This window comes from Bos taurus, chromosome 7 (genome assembly GCF_002263795.3).
Source record: "Bos taurus isolate L1 Dominette 01449 registration number 42190680 breed Hereford chromosome 7, ARS-UCD2.0, whole genome shotgun sequence".
NCBI classification, from domain to species: Eukaryota; Metazoa; Chordata; class Mammalia; order Artiodactyla; family Bovidae; genus Bos; species Bos taurus.
This window is the reverse complement of record NC_037334.1, coordinates 17,300,832-17,318,286: the sequence shown is the minus strand read 5'-3', so window position 1 is coordinate 17,318,286 and position 17,455 is coordinate 17,300,832. Positions and strand designations below refer to the sequence as shown.

Here is a 17,455-nt window from a genome sequence, read left to right as displayed (position 1 = left end):
ACAATGAACAAAGTTTCTGAGTCAGGGCACCAAGGGCTGGAACAGGAAACCTAAGGAGGTTGGGCTCCTCCCAGGTGTAATGGCCATCCCTGCTTTGGTTGGGGGCATGGCTGGAACTCAAGAGCTTGGGGCTGCAAATCTGAGCTGATACCACTTTTCCCCTAGACGGCATCTGGGTCAGGGCCATAGGGGTTGGACCAACACCACATAAGCTGGTTGTTCTCCTTTCCAAGCACATGAACTCACACACATGCCCATAATGGCAGTTTCTGCCCTGGCCAGAGGCAGGACTGGTACCTAAGGTAGCTTCATCCCCTCCAAGTGTCCACATGATTGCTGTAAAGGCAGCTGCTGCATTAGCAGGAAGCATCACCAAAGAAGGAGGTCTTGATGCGGGAGCCCAGAGGAGGATGGAATGTGCCCTGGGGCCATCTAGGCCAGCTTTCCAGAGCACCAGGTTGTTTTCAGCTTGCTGCCTCTGTGCTGGATGAGAGAGCAAGAAAGTCTGTGCATCTGCTCTTCAAGAATGGAGTCTAGGGCTTCCCTGGTGGTGCAGTGGTTAAGAATCTGCCTTGCAATGCATGGGACATCAGTTCAATTCCTGGTCTGGCAAGATCCCACAGTGCTGTGGGGCATCTGAACTGGTGTACCACAACTGAGCCAGTGCTCGAGAGCCCAAACCCACAACCCACATCTCCTAAGACCAAGTACTGCCACTACTGAAGCCTGCACACCCTCAAGCTTGTTCCCCCCAACAAGAGAAGGCACTGCAATGAGAAGCCCTTGAACCACAACCAGAAAGTAGCTCCTGTTCACAACTAGAGGAAGCCCACACCCAGTAATGAAGACCCAGCACAGGCAAAAATAAAATAAATTTAAAAAAAAGAATGGAGTCTCAATTTCTTCTAGTGCTTGTTTTATTGAATAAGTTGTTTCTAAGTAAAATGAATCATTTAATGAATAATTGTTTGTTAAACAATTACAAAATTATGATGTATCCCACACTGTGAGGTGGAAAAATTGCAATGACTCCAGACCTATTTCAGGGCAAAACAATAAGTTTGCTGGCAAGTCATTTTCCACATCAAATGTTTTTAGAGAATATGTTCCTTTTTAATAATCTAACGTTAAATCTAATTTTTAAAAATAGCCACAAATTTTTAGGCAAACATAAGTGCTAATTAGCATTAAGTGCTAATTAAATTTACATTAAAATGTCTTAATGTTTGATCTAACATTTAGCACAAAATGAAACAAGGATGTAGCTTACATTAGAATGAGGTGTAAAAGCAAGCTAAATAAAATAAGATTTTTACAGAGCTAATTGACATTAAAAATATAATTTCTTTAAAAACACAAATACTACATGATATCACTTATATGTGGAAGTGAAAAAATTACACAGATGAATTTATTTGGGAAACAGAAACACAGCCACAAACATAGAAAAGAGATCTGTGGTGGCCAAGGGGGACAGAGAGGGGGAGGGATGGATTGGGAGCTTGGGCATCCCTGGTGGCTCACACGGTAAAGAATCTGCCTGCAATGTGGGAGACCTAGGTTAGATCCCCGGTTTGGGAAGATCCCCTGCAGGAGGGCACGGCAACCCACTCCAGTATTCTTGCCTGGGGAATTCCCATGGACAGAAGGCCGGCAGGCTACAGCACATGGGATCACAAAGAGTCAAACAGGACTTCGTGACTAAGCACAGCACAGCACAGATGCAAACTAGTACATATAGGATGGATAAACAAGGTCTTACTGTATAGCACAGGGAATCGTATTTGATAACCTATAATAAACCATAATGAAAAAGAATATTAATATATATGTATAAGTGAATCACTTTGTCATACATCAGAAATTAGCACAACATTGTGGATCAACTATACTTCAGTGAAATTTATATATATATATATATATAAAATCTCTTTAGGGTAGACATTTCTTCCTTGAGTGTAAACAATGTAAGAAAACATATAAAACACTAAATAATCCTTCAGGCTAGATAACCTCTGTAGAATTTAATATAAAAGTCAATTTTAAAAATCACAGTAAATAGAAATTGAGGTGCACAAGGACAAGCAAAAATCTTTTTTCTTGTCACGTGAAACCCAACCTCTTACCCACAGAAACATTTCCTCATCTCACATTTGTCAAACAAAAGGGTTTAACAGAGTGCTGTGTTAATATAACAAAGCATCTCAATCCAGATCAAGAAACAGGGCTGACATTCAAGGATGCAAGTATCATGGAGGGCTGTCCCTCCCCCCTCCCCCCCATAAACTACCTCCCAAGGGCCACACATCATTCAGCGTCTCCAGGACGATTTTCTCCTATTTTTTAATCTAGATCTCAAGTCTCCTGGCTTTCTCTGCCTCCCTGGCAAGCCTGTCTGCCCTCCAGGCCATAGCCAGTCTCTTCCTTGCTCTCTTCACTTTCCGAGACTGCTGATGAATATCTCTGTCTGTTACTGGTTGTCTGCAGAGGGTGTGTGGGAGGAAGAGCTCCAATCCTGGGTCCAGCTCTGCCCCATCTGAAGACTGGGCCAGGATGGGCTCAGGGTTGGTGTGCAGAGACCAGGCGCCAACATGGCCCAGGGATTCACCCACACTAAGTTGGGCAAAGATCCTGCAAACATTTGCGCTGTCCATGGTCCTGAAAGGTTCTCCTTTCAGGAGACTGCAGTCTCCTGAATGCGCAGACTTGCTGGGGGCTTTTCCAAGGTCCCCTCACATTGACGATGTCTGACCACATTGCCAGGATGTGGGGTTATCCTTGTGACTGGTCTCTGGAAAATGCAGCTGGTCAGCCTTATAGGAAGTGCAGTTTCATCACAGTGGCTCTGCTCTGACTTGTCTAAATAGTATTGTCTTTTCTTCTCCAATGTCTGAGGCATCATATTACTTTTGAGCTTCTCCTTTAAAAGCAAAATGAAATTTTACTTTGACTAAAAAGAGAAGATGATTAGATAAGGGGAGGGGGTAATGAAATGACTGCCAGTCATGGAGAATATTCTCATAGCATTTGGGTAACCACCCTCCTCCTCTCTCCCTGCTGAAGTGAACTGCAAATTACATTGTGTATCACAGGCACTCACAAGGTTGTTATAACTCTGACTTCTGAATCTAAACCCAAGTGGATCCAGGAAGAGACCCACAATGTGATTTCTGGCTTCTTAACTACACCAATCCTGCTACTGCAGGCACCAGACACAGAGAACTGAATCCTGGGGCATCAGCCAGATGGAACTCAAGGACAGAAAGCTCCAGATCATCACCCAGTACCAATTCCAGACTTGCCCCTCCACCATCCTCTTAGAGGATGTTTTCACCTTCCAATCTCTGTCACTGTCAACCACACACATGCTGATAACCCCAAATCCACCAACATTCAGATGAAGAGATCACAGGGTTCTTTGACTCCCAAGACATTACACCTTCACTTCTACCCCAACTCCCTTCTTCACTCAAGTATTCCCCTGAACCATACTCTCATCACCAAGCTCCCTTTTCCCACTGTAAATAACCATTTTTACTCCCTGACTCTCTTCCTCCCCTCCTCCTAATCCTCTCTCCCCTATCTCACTTAATGATCAATGCTTCTTAGAAGTTGGTTCTGTTCTCACATCTGTTCTGCATCTTCACCTTCTTCCAGGCAATCCCATCCATTTCCCTGGCTTCAGATACCATTCATGAACTAGAAATGCTCACAGATTCACCCATCTGGCTTCAGCCTCAAGACCCAAATATCCGTCTGCCCACCCACCACATCAGTGATATTTGTGACTCAACTCTCACTGGGCAGGTCCCAAGTTGAACCAATTACTTTTCCAAATACATCACCCATATCTCAGTGTCCCCTAAATTTACTTTTTGATATTAATACCCTATGCCACTGAGTGTCATTCTGAACTCCCTGCCACTCCATGCTTCTATCAGTTAACCCTCCATTTTCCTTTTTGAGGGCTTCCCTGGATAACTTAAAGTGATTTTACAAAAGGAAAAAAAAGATACAAAGGATTGCTCTTGACATCAATATGGATTCCTCACTCACCAGAAGAGGCTGGCTTGGAACACTCATTGGTGTGGCTCAGTAGGTAAAGAATCTGCCTGCAGTGTGGGAGACCCAGATTCAATCCCTGGGCAGGGAGGATCCCCCAGAGAAGGGAACAGCTACCCACTTCAGTATACATGCCTGGAGAAGTTCATGGACAGAGGAGCCTGGCAGCTACAGTCCAAGTGTTCACAAGGAGTTGGATATGACTGAGTGACTGACTAACACTTTCACTTTTCCTTTCTGAATCCACCTAAAAGTTTCAGCTTTTGAAATAATTCTTGAGTATCTTTCAATTTTCATCATAATACCATTTCCAGAGAGTGAATTTTTCCATTTTTAAATCTTATGTACTATTATTTTGTGTGTATGTAGATTTTCTTACTAAGTTGGATACTCAATAATGACATGAATAATGGGAACTTTAATGTTTATTACTTATTGCTTTGCTCTTTGAAGGTGCTCAGATATCTTTTTGAAAGAAATTCTGCAAACTCAACTGAGAAAAAGCTTTCTAAATTTTTCAAACAAATTTACCCAACTACAAAGCATAAAATGACATAATCTCTTTTGTAGTAAACTGCGATAAATTGTCACTAAGATTTTAAGCTCTTTGTGCCTGTAGTCCATTTTAAGACTCTACTCACAATAATCTTTTTAAACTGTAAACCTAATAAGTGCACAGTTCCTCACAAATCTCTCATTTCTGTCCTCAGATTTTTTAAGGAAAAACAAGTCTCATTTCATTCTTTTTGTCATGCCATAATTATTAATTCTACTCCTTTTGTGAGTCAAAATGTCCCAGTTTGGTGGGGAGATTACTGCTGCTTCTGCTGTTTAGTCACTAAGTCATGTCTGACTCTTTGTGACCCCATAGACTGTAACCTGACCCGCTCCTCTGTCCATGCAGTTTTCCAGGCAAGAATACTGGAGTAGGTTGCCATTTATTATGCCAGAAGATTTTCCTGGCCCAGGGCTTGAACCCATGTCTTCTGCTTGAAAGGCAGAATCTTAACTCCTGAGCCACCTGGGAAGCCTAGGGAAATTATTAGATCCTCCGATTTATAGAGCACTTATTATATACCAAGCTGTGTATTCAAACTCCTGACTCAGAATTTCAAACAATTTCACTTCTCTAGTTTATTTTAATCTTGGTAAGAGGAAAAAATTAATAGAGCAATGAGCATTTAATGCAGTGTTGGGTATAATTTGGTGCTGTGATAAACAATAAGACCAACTCAAGAGACAGAGAGAAAAAGCAGATGGAATGGAGGAAAAGAGGTCAGAAGGAATAGACAGAGAAAGAAATTAACTGTAGTGATGAATGATGAGATTAGAGAACTAAGGACATATTTGAGCAAAGAATTTAATTTAAAAAAAAGAAGAAAAGACCAAATGCATTATGCGTAAAGAATTTTCCAGAGCAGAGAACAGTTTAAACACTCTAAAGTCAAAAGGCATTTTCACTTCCTAGTAAATTTGATCAAAAAGGAAAACACATTTTGTCTATTATTCTAAGAAAACCTTATATACAAAAATATACAAAATCTTAAATATGTCTTAGCAAACATTAACCCCTAGGAAATAATGTTCAAAAAATATCTTATTGTGTTAACAATTACCATTTGCTGACTTAAAGTGATTTTACAAAAATTGCCACTTTTGACATCAATATGGACTTCTCACTCACCAGAAGAGGCTGGCTTGGAACACTCATTGGTGTGGCTTCTCCCATCTTTGGAAATTGTCCTCTGACCTACTCACTACTCAGATGCAGGCAGTCTGTGATTTGCTGGAAAACATGCTTCTGATCCCCCTTTTATGGAGAGAGTGAGTAATTCAATCAGTGGATAATCCAAAGAAGATATCTTATCTCACACCATTGGGATTGAAAAGATTTTTAAATCACATTCAACAATACACTAAAAAGATCATACACCATTATAAACTGGGACTTATTCTGAAGATGCAAACCATTCACAAATCATTCAATATGATCCACCACATTATCAAAACAAATGATAAAAATCACATGATCACCTCAATAGATGCAGAAAAAGCGTTTGATGAAATTTAACTCATAGAAACCATTATACCAGCTCCTTTAAAAATCTAAGCATAGAACCACCACATGACCTAACAATCCCACTCCTGGGTGTATACCCTGAGAAAATCATAATTCAAAAAGACACATGTACCCCAGTGCTCACTGCATCACTATTTCAATAGCCAGGACATGGAAGCAGGCTAAATGTCCATTGACAGATGAGTGGATAAAGACAATGTGGCACAGTGGAATATTACTGAGACATAAAAGGGAACAAAACTGGGTCATTTGTAGCAAAGTAGATGGGAACAACAGAAGATGAGATGCTTAGATAAAATCACCAACTCAATGGACAGGAGTTTGAGTAAACTCCGGGAGTTGGTGATGGACAGGGAGGCCTGGCATGCTGCAGTCCATGGGGTCGCAAAGAGTCAGACACGACTGGGTGACTGAACTGAACTAAACTGAAATGGACCTAGAGTCTGTCATACTGAGTGAAGAAAGAGAAAAACAAATATGTCAGAAAGAAAAAAACAAATATCATATATTAATGAATATATGTGGGATCTAGAAAAATGTCACTGATTTGCCATGCTTAGTCGCTCAGTGTTGTCTGATTTGCAGAGCAGGAGAAGAGACGCGGATACAGAGAATGGATGTATGAACACAGTGGGGGAAGAATGAAGCGGAGAGTGAGAAGTTGGGATAGTAGAAATGACATATATACACTATCGTGTGTAAAATAGATAGCTAGTAAGAAGCTGCTGTGGCTTCCCTGGTAACTCAGCTGGTAAAGAATCCGCCTGCAATGCGGTAGACCCTGATTCGATTCCTGGGTTGGAAAGATCCCCTGGAGAAGGAATAGGCTACCCACTCCAGTATTCTTGGGCTTTCCTGGTGGCTCAGCTGGTAAAGAATAAGCCTGCAATGCAGCAGACCTGGGTTCGATCCCTGGGTTGGGAAGATCCCCTGGAGGAGTGCATGACAACCCATTCCAGTATTCTTGCCTGGAGACCCCCATGGACAGAGGAGCCTGGCAGGCTACAGAGCATGGGGTTGCAAAGGGTCGGACAACACTGAGCGATTAAGCACAGCAGAGGAAGCTGCTGTATAACACAGGGAGCTCAGCTTGGTGCTCTGTGATGACTTAAAGGGGTGGGAGGGACGCTCAAGAGGGAGGGGATATATGTATATATATACCTGATTCACTTCGTTGTACAGAAGAAACTAATACAACATTGTAAAGCAATTATACTCCAATTTTTTTTAAGTTTGTAAAAAAAGATGTGCGTGCAAGCTCAGTCATGTCCAACTCTTTGTGACCCCATGGACTGCAGTGCACCAGGCTTCCCTGTGCATGGGATTTCCCAAGGCAAGAATACTGGAGTGGGTTGCCATTCCCTTCTCCAGGGGATCTTCCTGACCCAGGAATCAAACCTGAGTCTCTTATGTCTCCCACATTGGCAGGCAGGTTCTTTACCACTAGCGCTATCTGGGAAGCCCTTGTAAAGAAAGATAACAAAAAAACTGTGTCATTAGAAAAATATTTTGAGAACATTTTTGATGAAACATGGTAGAAAAAAAAAGATATGACAACAGAAGGGAAATGTGGGATAAAGAACAAAGTTCTTTTTCATTGTGACACATTAAAAGATTTAATGCTGAGTGCTTGGCACCAGAATTGTAAACAAACAGAGCACAGAACATCAGGCTGAGTGCATGCATGCTAAGCCACTTCAGTCATGTCTGATTATTTGTGACCCCATGGACTGTAGCCTGCCAGCCTTCTCTGTCCATGGGATTCTTCAAGCAAGAATATGGAGTGGATTGCCTCCCCCAGGGGATCTTCTCCACCCTGGAGAGAAACATGTAAAAAAGAAAAAGACACGACATTCTAATCTAAGTCACAACCTAGAGACCTTAAAAGTAGCTGTTACACGAGATAGAAACTTGAAGACTTCTGTATTGCAACAAAACATAAAATATAAAGTGTAGAAGGGTTATAGTGCTTTTCTTTGCTAAAATATAACAATATTGAATGACTTGAATTCTCCATCAATACTGCACAATTCCAATCATCTTAACAGTAGGATTCATTAGGTTTCCATCATCTGGCAGATACATAGGTAGAATGTGAAGTCAAGTGGGCCTTAGAAAGCATCACTATGAACAAAGCTAGTGGAGGTGATGGAATTCCAGTTGAGCTCTTTCAAATCCTGAAAGATGATGCTGTGAAAGTGCTGCACTCAATATGCCAGCAAATTTGGAAAACTCAGCAGTGGCCACAGGACTGGAAAAGGTCAGTTTTCATTCCAATCCCAAAGAAAGGCAATGCCAAAGAATGCTCAAACTACCACACAATTGCACTCATCTCACACGTTAGTAAAGTAATGCTCAAAATTCTTGAAGCCAGGCTTCAGCAATATGTGAACCGTGAACTTCCTGATGTTCAAACTGGTTTTAGAAAAGGCAGAAGAACCAGAGAACAAATTGCCAACATCCGCTGGATCATCGAAAAAGCAAGAGAATTCCAGGAAAACATCTATTTCTGCTTTACTGACTATGCCAAAGCCTTTGACTGTGTGGATCACAATAAACTGTGGAAAATCCTGAAAGAGATGGGAATACCAGACCACCTGATCTACCTCTTGAGAAACCTCTATGCAGGTCAGGAAGCAACAGTTAGAACTGGACATGGAACAACAGACTGGTTCCTAATAGGAAAAGGAGGACGTCAAGGCTGTATACTGTCACCCTGCTTATTTAACTTCTATGCAGAGTACATCATGAGAAACGCTGGCTGGAAGAAGCATAAGCTGGAATCAAGATTGCCAGGAGAAATATCAATAACCTCAGATATGCAGATGACACCACCCTTATGGCAGAAAGTGAAGAGGAACTAAAAAGCCTCTTGATGAAAGTGAAAGAGGAGAGTCAAAAAGTTGACTTAAAGCTCAACATTCAGAAAATGAAGATCATGGCATCTGTTCCCATCACTTCATAGGAAATAGATGGGGAAACAGTGGAAACAGTGTCAGACTTTATTTTTTGGGCTCCAAAATCACTGCAGATGGTGACTGTAGCCATGAAATTAAAAGATGCTTACTCCTTGGAAGAAAAGTTATGACCAACCTAGATAGCATATTCAAAAGCAGAGACATCACTTTGCCAACAAAGGTCTGTCTAGTCAAGGCTATGGTTTTTCCTGTGGTCATGTATGGATGTGAGAGTTAGACTGTGAAGAAGGCTGAGCGCCGAAGAATTGATGCTTTTGAACTGTGGTGTTGGAGAAGACTCTTGAGAGTCCCTTGGACTGTAAGGAGATCCAACCAGTCCGTTCTGAAGGAGATCAACCCTGGGATTTCTTTGGAAGGGATGATGTTAAAGCTGAAACGCCAGTACTTTGGCCACCTCATGCGAAGGGTTGACTTATTGGAAAAGACTCTGATGCTGGGAGGGATTGGGGGCAGGAGGAGAAGGGGACGACAGAGGATGAGATGGATGGATGGCATCACTGACTTGATGGATGTGAGTCTCAGTGAACTCCGGGAGTTGGTGATGGACAGGGAGACCTGGCGTGCTGTGATTCATGGGGTTGCAAAGAGTCGGACACAACTGAGTGACTGAACTGAATTGAACTGATGAATAAGCTAACTTTAAAATAGACTTCTCTTGCTCAGGAACTTACTGAAGGGTTTACAACATCAAAGTAGTGTTTAAAACAAGAGAGAAATAAAGGACATGGGACTTGAGAACCCATAATAAAACATACATGTGTTTGTGGGTACCAAGCTTGTATCTGAAAGGACAGAGAGAGAGAGAGAGAGAGAGGCCAGGAACAGTTTTTGGCTCTAAGAAGAGAGAATGGATACCTGGGGAAATAAATTCACAGATTAAGAATCCACATCCTTGGTGACATCACTGAGCCAGCCTAGACCCACCATATGCTGAAGATTCAGGCTCCAGGCTGACTGTGTCTTGTCTTACCTGTAGCTAAATGCCTTCTTCCTGTGTTATGAATACAGAATCTTAATCTTGTATCTGAGTATTACATCACAGGCAGTCTGTCTACACAGTGACAACAAAGGTGATTATGTTAAAAACAGGCCAAAAATGAAGAATTTCTGAAACTGAAACACTGAGTCTTTGCTTTTTCCCCAGATGCAGAGCAGCCTAATGGTCTGTATCCAGCACCCAGCCTAAGAGTATCCAAACAGCGAGAGAAATCACTGCCTCCCTCCCCAAGGACTTGACCATCCTGAATTTGATGATTCTCTGGGGATGTCACCGACTTGTTCATCTCCCTCCTCCCGTGCTTCCTCTGCTCCTTACTCTTTATCAGTCGTCCCCACACAGCCACCTCCATCCTCCAACAGACCACATTTGGAGCTGTGTTCACTGTGGCTGTGGTCACTGTTTTGGCCAAAATCGTCCCTGTGATCTTGGCATTCAAGGCCAGGAAACCAGGAAGAACCATGAGGCGATTGCTCTTAACAGGACCTGCTATGTCTTTCCCATGTACTCCATGATCCAGGTGATCATCTGTGGAGTCTGGCTGGGAGCCTCTCCCCCTTTCCTTGAGATGGACACTCATTCTGAGCCCAAGGAGCTCCTCATCGTGTGCAACAAGGGCTCGGTCACTGCCTTCTACTGTGTCCTGGGCTACCTGGGCTCCTTAGCCCTGGGGACCTTCTCCTTGGCTTTCCTGGCCAGGAACCTGCCTGACACCTTCAGTGAAGCCAAGTTCCTGACCTTCAGCAGGCTGGTGCTCCTCAGTGTCTGGGTCACCTTCCTCCCTATCTGCCACAGCACCAAGGGCAAGGTCATGGTGGCCGTGGAGATCATCTCCATCTTGGCCTCCAGTGCTGGGCTCCTAGGCTGCATCTTTGCCCCAAAGTACTACATTGTTCTTATAAGAACTGATAAAAACTCTTTGAAAAGTTTAAAGAATAAGTTGAGTTCCAAGGGAAATAAACATTCTTGGGTTTTATCTCATGAGTCTCTATCACATTTTTAGAATTTTGAACAACAAAATGTTTAAATATTATATATAATTTATAATATCTGAGTGCATTACATCAAATTTACTATTATATCAAATGTTCGTTCAGATATCAAAAAGCAACCAAAATTGCTTTACCTCTATTTATCAGTGGATTCTGCTCTCTTTTTCAGAATGTTTGTGTAGAACTGCATTGTCATCAAGACTCACACATAGGTTTTCTCTCAGACTAATGGCAACCCATAGGTTTTCTGCCTCAGACTAAGAGCAAAAGCTATTGAATCTAACCATTTCTTCCATTATTAAATATGCACAGCCTCTATTTTTCCAGCCTCTCCTCTATCCTAGTAAAAGGTATCTCATAACTAAGAACTTTTCAGAGCATTCTTTGTTGTATCTCCTCCTACTACTTCCTGTTTCTGGAAGAACACAGTGCCCAAAATGTCTTTCCTGTACCTTGTAAGAAATATCTGTATATCTCAGTTCAGTTTAGTCGCTCAGTCGTGTCTCTCTTTTCGACCCCATGAATCGCAGCACGCCAGGCCTCCCTGTCCATCACCAACTCCCGGAGTTCACTCAGACTCATGTCCATCGAGTCAGTGGTGCCATCCAGCCATCTCATCCTCTGTCATCCCCTTCTCCTCTTGCCCCCAACCCCTCCCAGCATCAGAGTCTTTTCCAATAAGTCAATCCTTCGCATGAGGTGGCCAAAGTACTGGCGTTTCAGCTTTAACATCATTCCTTCCAAAGAAATCCCAGGGTTGATCTCCTTTGAATGGACTGGTTGGATCTCCTTGCAGTCCAAGGGACTCTCAGGAGTCTTCTCCAACACCACAGTTCAAAAGCATCAATTCTTCGGCACTCAGCCTTCTTCACAGTCCAACTCTCACATCCATACATGACCACAGGAAAAACCATAGCCTTGACTAGACGGACCTTTGTTGGCAAACTAATGTCTCTGCTTTTGAGTATGCTATCTAGGTTGGTCATAACTTTCCTTCCAAGGAGTAAGCATCTTTTAATTTCATGGCTGCAGTCACCATCTGCAGTGATTTTGGAGCCCAAAAAAAATAAAGTCTGATACTGTTTCCACTGTTTCCCCATCTATTTCTCATGAAGTGATGGGACCGGATGCCATGATCTTCCTTTTCTGAATGTTGAGATTAAAGACAACTTTTTGACTCTCCTCTTTCACTTTCATCAAGAGGCTTTTTAGTTCCTCTTCACTTTCTGCCATAAGGGTGGTGTCATCTGCATATCTGAGGTTATTGATATTTCTCCCGGCAATCTTGATTCCAGCTTGTGCTTCTTCCAGTCCAGCGTTTCTCATGATGTACTCTGCATAGAAGTTAAATAAGCAGGGTGACAATATACAGTCTTGACGTCCTTCTTTTCCTATTAGGAACCAGTCTGTTGTTCCATGTCCAGTTCTAACTGTTGCTTCCTGACCTGCATACAGATTTCTCAAGAGGCAGATCAGGTGGTCTGGTATTCCCATCTCTTTCAGAATGTTCCACAGTTTATTGTGATCCACACAGTCAAAGGCTTTGGCATAGTCAATAGCAGAAATAGATGTTTTTCTGGAATTCTCTTGCTTTTTCCATGATCCAGCGGATGTTGGCAATTTGATCTCTGGTTCCTCTGCCTTTTCTAAAATCAGCTTGAACATCTGGAAGTTCACAGTTCACATATTGCTGAAGCCTGGCTTGGAGAATTTTGAGCATTACTTTACTAGCGTGTGAGATGAGTGCAATTGTGCGGTAGTTTGAGCATTCTTGGGCATTGCCTTTCTTTGCGATTGGAATGAAGACTGACCTTTTCCAGTCCTGTGGCCACTGCTGAGTTTTCCAAATTTGCTGGCATATTGAGTGCAGCACTTTCACAGCATCATCTTTCAGGATTTGGAATAGCTCAACTGGAATTCCATCACCTCCACTAGCTTTGTTCATAGTGATGCTTTCTAAGGCCCACTTGACTTCACATTCCAGGATATCTGGCTCTAGGTCAGTGATCACAGCATCGTGATTATCTTGGACTTGAAGATCTTTTTTGTACAGTTCTTCTGTGTATTCTTGCCACCTTTTCTTAATGTCTTCTGCTTCTGATAGGTCCATACCATTTCTGTCCTTTATAAAGCCCATCTTTGCATGAAATATTCCCTTGGTATCTCTAATTTTCTTGAAGAGATCTCTAGTCTTTTCCATTCTGTTGTTTTCCTCTATTTCTTTGCATTGATTGCTGAGGAAAGCTTTCATATCTCTTCTTGCTATTCTTTGGAACTCTGCATTCAGATGCTTATATCTTTCCTTTTCTCCTTTGCTTTTCACTTCTTTTCTTTTCACAGCTATTTGCAAGGCCTCCCCCAGACAGCCATTTTGCTTTTTTGCATTTCTTTTCCATGGGGATGGTCTTGATTCCTGTCTCCTGTACAATGTCACGAACCTCAGTCCATAGTTCATCAGGCACTCTATCTATCAGATCTAGGCCCTTAAACCTATTTCTCACTTCAACTGTATAATCATAAGGGATTTGATTTAGGTCATACCTGAATGGTCTAGTGGTTTTCCCTACTTTCTTCAGTTTAAGTCTGAATTTGGTAATAAGGAGTTCATGATCTGAGCCAGTCAGCTCTTGGTCTTGTTTTTGTTGACTGTATAGAGCTTCTCCACCTTTGGCTGCAAAGAATATAATCAATCTGATTTCAGTGTTGACCATCTGGTGATGTCCATGTGTAGAGTCTTCTCTTGTGTTGTTGGAAGAGGGTGTTTGTTATGACCAGTGCATTTTCTTGGCAAAACTCTATTAGTTTTTGCCCTGCTTCATTGCATATTCCAAGGTCAAATTTGCCTGTTACTCCAGGTGTTTCTTGACTTCCTACTTTTGCATTCCAGTCCCCTATAATGAAAAGGACATCTTTTTTGGGTGTTAGTTCTAAAAGGTCTTGTAGGTCTTCATAGAACCATTCAACTTCAGCTTCTTCAGAGTTACTGGTTGGGGCATAGACTTGGATTACTGTGATATTGAATGGTTTGCCTTGGAAACGAACAGAGATCATTCTGTCGTTTTTAAGATTGCATCCAAGTACTGCATTTCGGACTCTTTTGTTGACCATGATGGCTACTCCATTTCTTTTGAGGGATTCCTGCCTGCAGTAGTAGAGATAATGGTCATCTGAGTTAAATTCACTCATTGCAGTCCATTTTAGTTCGTCCTGATTCCTAGAATGTCAATGTTCACTCTTGCCATCTCCTGTTTGACCACTTCCAATTTGCCTTGATTCATGGACCTGACATTCCAGGTTCCTATGCAATATTGCTCTTTATAGCATCGGACCTTGCTTCTATCACCAGTCACATCCACAGCTGGGTATTGTTTTTGCTTTGGCTCCATCCCTTCATTCTTTCTGGAGTTATTTCTCCACTGATCTCCAGTAGCATACTGGGCACCTACTGACCTGGGGAGTTCCTCTTTCAGTATCCTATCATTTTGCCTTTTCATACTGTTCATGGGGTTCTCAAGGCAAGAATACTGAAGTGGTTTGCCATTCCCTTCTCCAGTGGACCACATTCTGTCAGATCTCTCCGCCATGACCCGCCCATCTTGGGTTGCCCCACGGGCATGGCTTAGTTTCATTGAGTTAGACAAGGCTGGCTGTGGTCCTAGTGTGATTAGATTGACTAGTTTTCTGTTAGTATGGTTTCAGTGTGTCTGCCCTCATGCCCTCTTGCAACACTTACCATCTTACTTGGGTTTCTCTTACCTTGGGCGTAGGGTATCTCTTCAGGGCTGCTCCAGCAAACCGCAGCCACTGCTCCTTACCTTGGAAGAGGGGCATCTCCTCACCACCGCCCTTCCTGACCTTCAACGTGGGATAGCTCCTCTAGGCCCTCCTGCGCCTGCGCAGCTACCTTGGACGTGGGGTTGGTCCTCCCAGCCGCGGACCCTGGCCTCGGACGTGGGGTAGCTCCTCTCAGCTGCCGCCCCTGACCTCGGACTTGGGTAGCTCTTCTCAGCTGTTCCTGCACGGTTGCAGCCTGGCACTCTTGGCCGCTGCCCCTGACCTCAGATGTGGGGTAACTCCTAATCCTCAGGCTCCTCAGGCCACCCAAATGGTGCGGGTCACAGAGACAAGGATGGGGGAGAGGTTCACCACTACCTCAAGGCCTGGGCCAAGGTCAGTGGGAGGCCTTGCTGAGGCCTCTAGAGCTCTGCAGGACACAGTCCCCAGCCTGATCCCTGGGCACCACCGCCCCCTCTCCCCCGCTCCCAGCTCACCAGCTGGCCATAGGCTGGGTGAGCTGGAGTGCCCCTGGGAGAAGGCCAAGCTCTGCCTGTTACCTCACTCTCCACCTCATGAACACCACTCCACCAACCCTTGGTTGAATGAGCCAAGTAAGAGTCACCCATTGACATCCGTTTGCTTGGGGGAAGGGCCCACCGTGGCGCCAACCAATGACTGAGCAGAACCACTAATGGCCCCACCTTAACCGTTGCTTGGTAACAGGGTGGGGCAAATAATGGCACTTTGGCCACCTCATGCGAAGAGCTGACTCATTGGAAAAGACTGATGCTGGGAGGGATTGGGGGCAGGAGGAGAAGGGGACGACAGAGGATGAGATGGCTGGATGGCATCACCGACTCAATGCACGTGAGTCTGAGTGAACTCCGGGAGTTGATGAGGGACAGGGAGGCCTGGCGTGCTGTGATTCATGGGGTCGCAAAGAGTCAGACACGACTGAATGACTGATCTGATCTGAGCAGCTCCAGGCTAAGGGCTGCACTCAGCGGGCTCTAATACAGTCTTGAGCTGGAGGGGGACCTCTCCCCATCCCCATGGCCTCTGTGACCTACTGCAAAAGCAGTCTGCATGGGTTGCAGGCCAAGGAACATGGCCCCTACTGTGTGGGAGGACCAAGGAACCTGAGGGCCAGCTGGGTCCTGGGTGACTGGCTCCTTCAGTATGATGGCTGGGCAGCAGTCTGGGGACTTGGCCCTGAGGAAGCTGGTAGCAGAGATCTTCCTCTTCATCCTGGCCTGGGTACTGGTGGGAGGATCCAGACTGGGTACTGGACAAAGGTTCTTGGGCAGGGTAACAGGCCCCTGCAGGGAACCCCACCTCTTAGGCAGGTCATGACCTCAGAGGGTGAAAGCTGTGACTTGGGACCTTATCCTTTCTTGTCAGAACAGAGAATAACATTTGTTTGATGGAGATTTACAAGAACCCCTGGAGAAGGGAATGGCTACCCACTCCAGTATTCTTACCTGGAGAATTCCATGGATAGAGGAGCCTGGTAGGCTACAGTCCATGGGGTCGAAAAGAGTCAGACACGACTGAGTGACTAACACTTGCACTTTACAAGAAAATCATTACCTGAATGTGACCCTGATGTTAAGATCTGACAACAAGAAGTTTGCAACAACTTACCATGCCCCTCTGTCACCTTTCCTGGAAAAGGGCTTTGCTGAAAGCTTTCACAGAGTTTGGAGGGTTTTAAGGCATGAGCCACCCATCTCCTTGCTTGCCTCTGCAATCAATCTTTCCCTGCTACAAACTCCCACATTTTGGTATTATGTGGTCTCACTGTGCTTACAGAGCATGGACTTGTGGTCAGTACAGTTAGCACTGCTGTTGATATCTAGGAAAGATGTTTAGAGAGTAATCTTAAGAATTCTCATTGCACACACAAAAATCTTTTTTTTTCTTTATCTTTTTAATACTATTTGAGATGATGGATGTTAAATATTATTGTGGTAATCACTGCATGATATAGATGTCATATCATTATGCTACACACTTTCAAAATATATAGTACTGTACATCCATATCTCTTGAAAGTATAAAAAATATTACAAAGATAAAAATTTAAAGTACAAAAAGCTATAAATGAAAGCAGACAAACTACAATTGTTTTTCTTTTAGAATTATTTTATTAAATAAAAATCTACAACTGCTTCATACCTCTATACTCTAAAATTTAATGAATAACATTATTTCTTATTACAACATACTCCTAGCTAATAGCTTTTCAAAACTTGAGTAAAATCTTTAAAAAGTTTTCACATGTCACCTGAAACTTGCAAATTTAATGTTATCAAAGAAGGAATGCTTCTACAATCTCACAAAGACCACGACAACAAAGAAACAGGAAGAAGCTGAGAAACTGTCTCCAAGGCATTTTCTTCTTGGTAGAAAGCCTTCTAAGTCTAAATATAATTTCATTATATGATATAGAATTATTTTCTTTGACCCCTCCAGGAAGAGGACAAGTAACTTGTCTTTTACTAAAAAAAAATATATATATATATATATATATATATTTCATCAAAGTTTTCAAATTCACTTGCATAAA

The 17,455-nt window shown here is 43.1% G+C and overlaps 1 long non-coding RNA gene and 1 pseudogene across 1 annotated transcript; one reads left to right on the top strand and one right to left on the bottom strand.

Annotated features, from left to right (window-relative positions):
- Positions 1-1,936: 1,936 nt before the first annotated feature.
- Positions 1,937-15,587, bottom strand: LOC132345706 (uncharacterized). Its single transcript, XR_009495187.1, has 4 exons — positions 14,866-15,587; positions 10,091-10,171; positions 5,747-5,872; positions 1,937-2,920 (listed from the first exon to the last, which is right to left on the bottom strand). It is a non-coding gene; the product is annotated as an uncharacterized lncRNA (long non-coding RNA).
- Positions 10,396-11,084, top strand: VN2R406P (vomeronasal 2 receptor 406 pseudogene; annotated as a pseudogene).
- Positions 15,588-17,455: the final 1,868 nt, after the last annotated feature.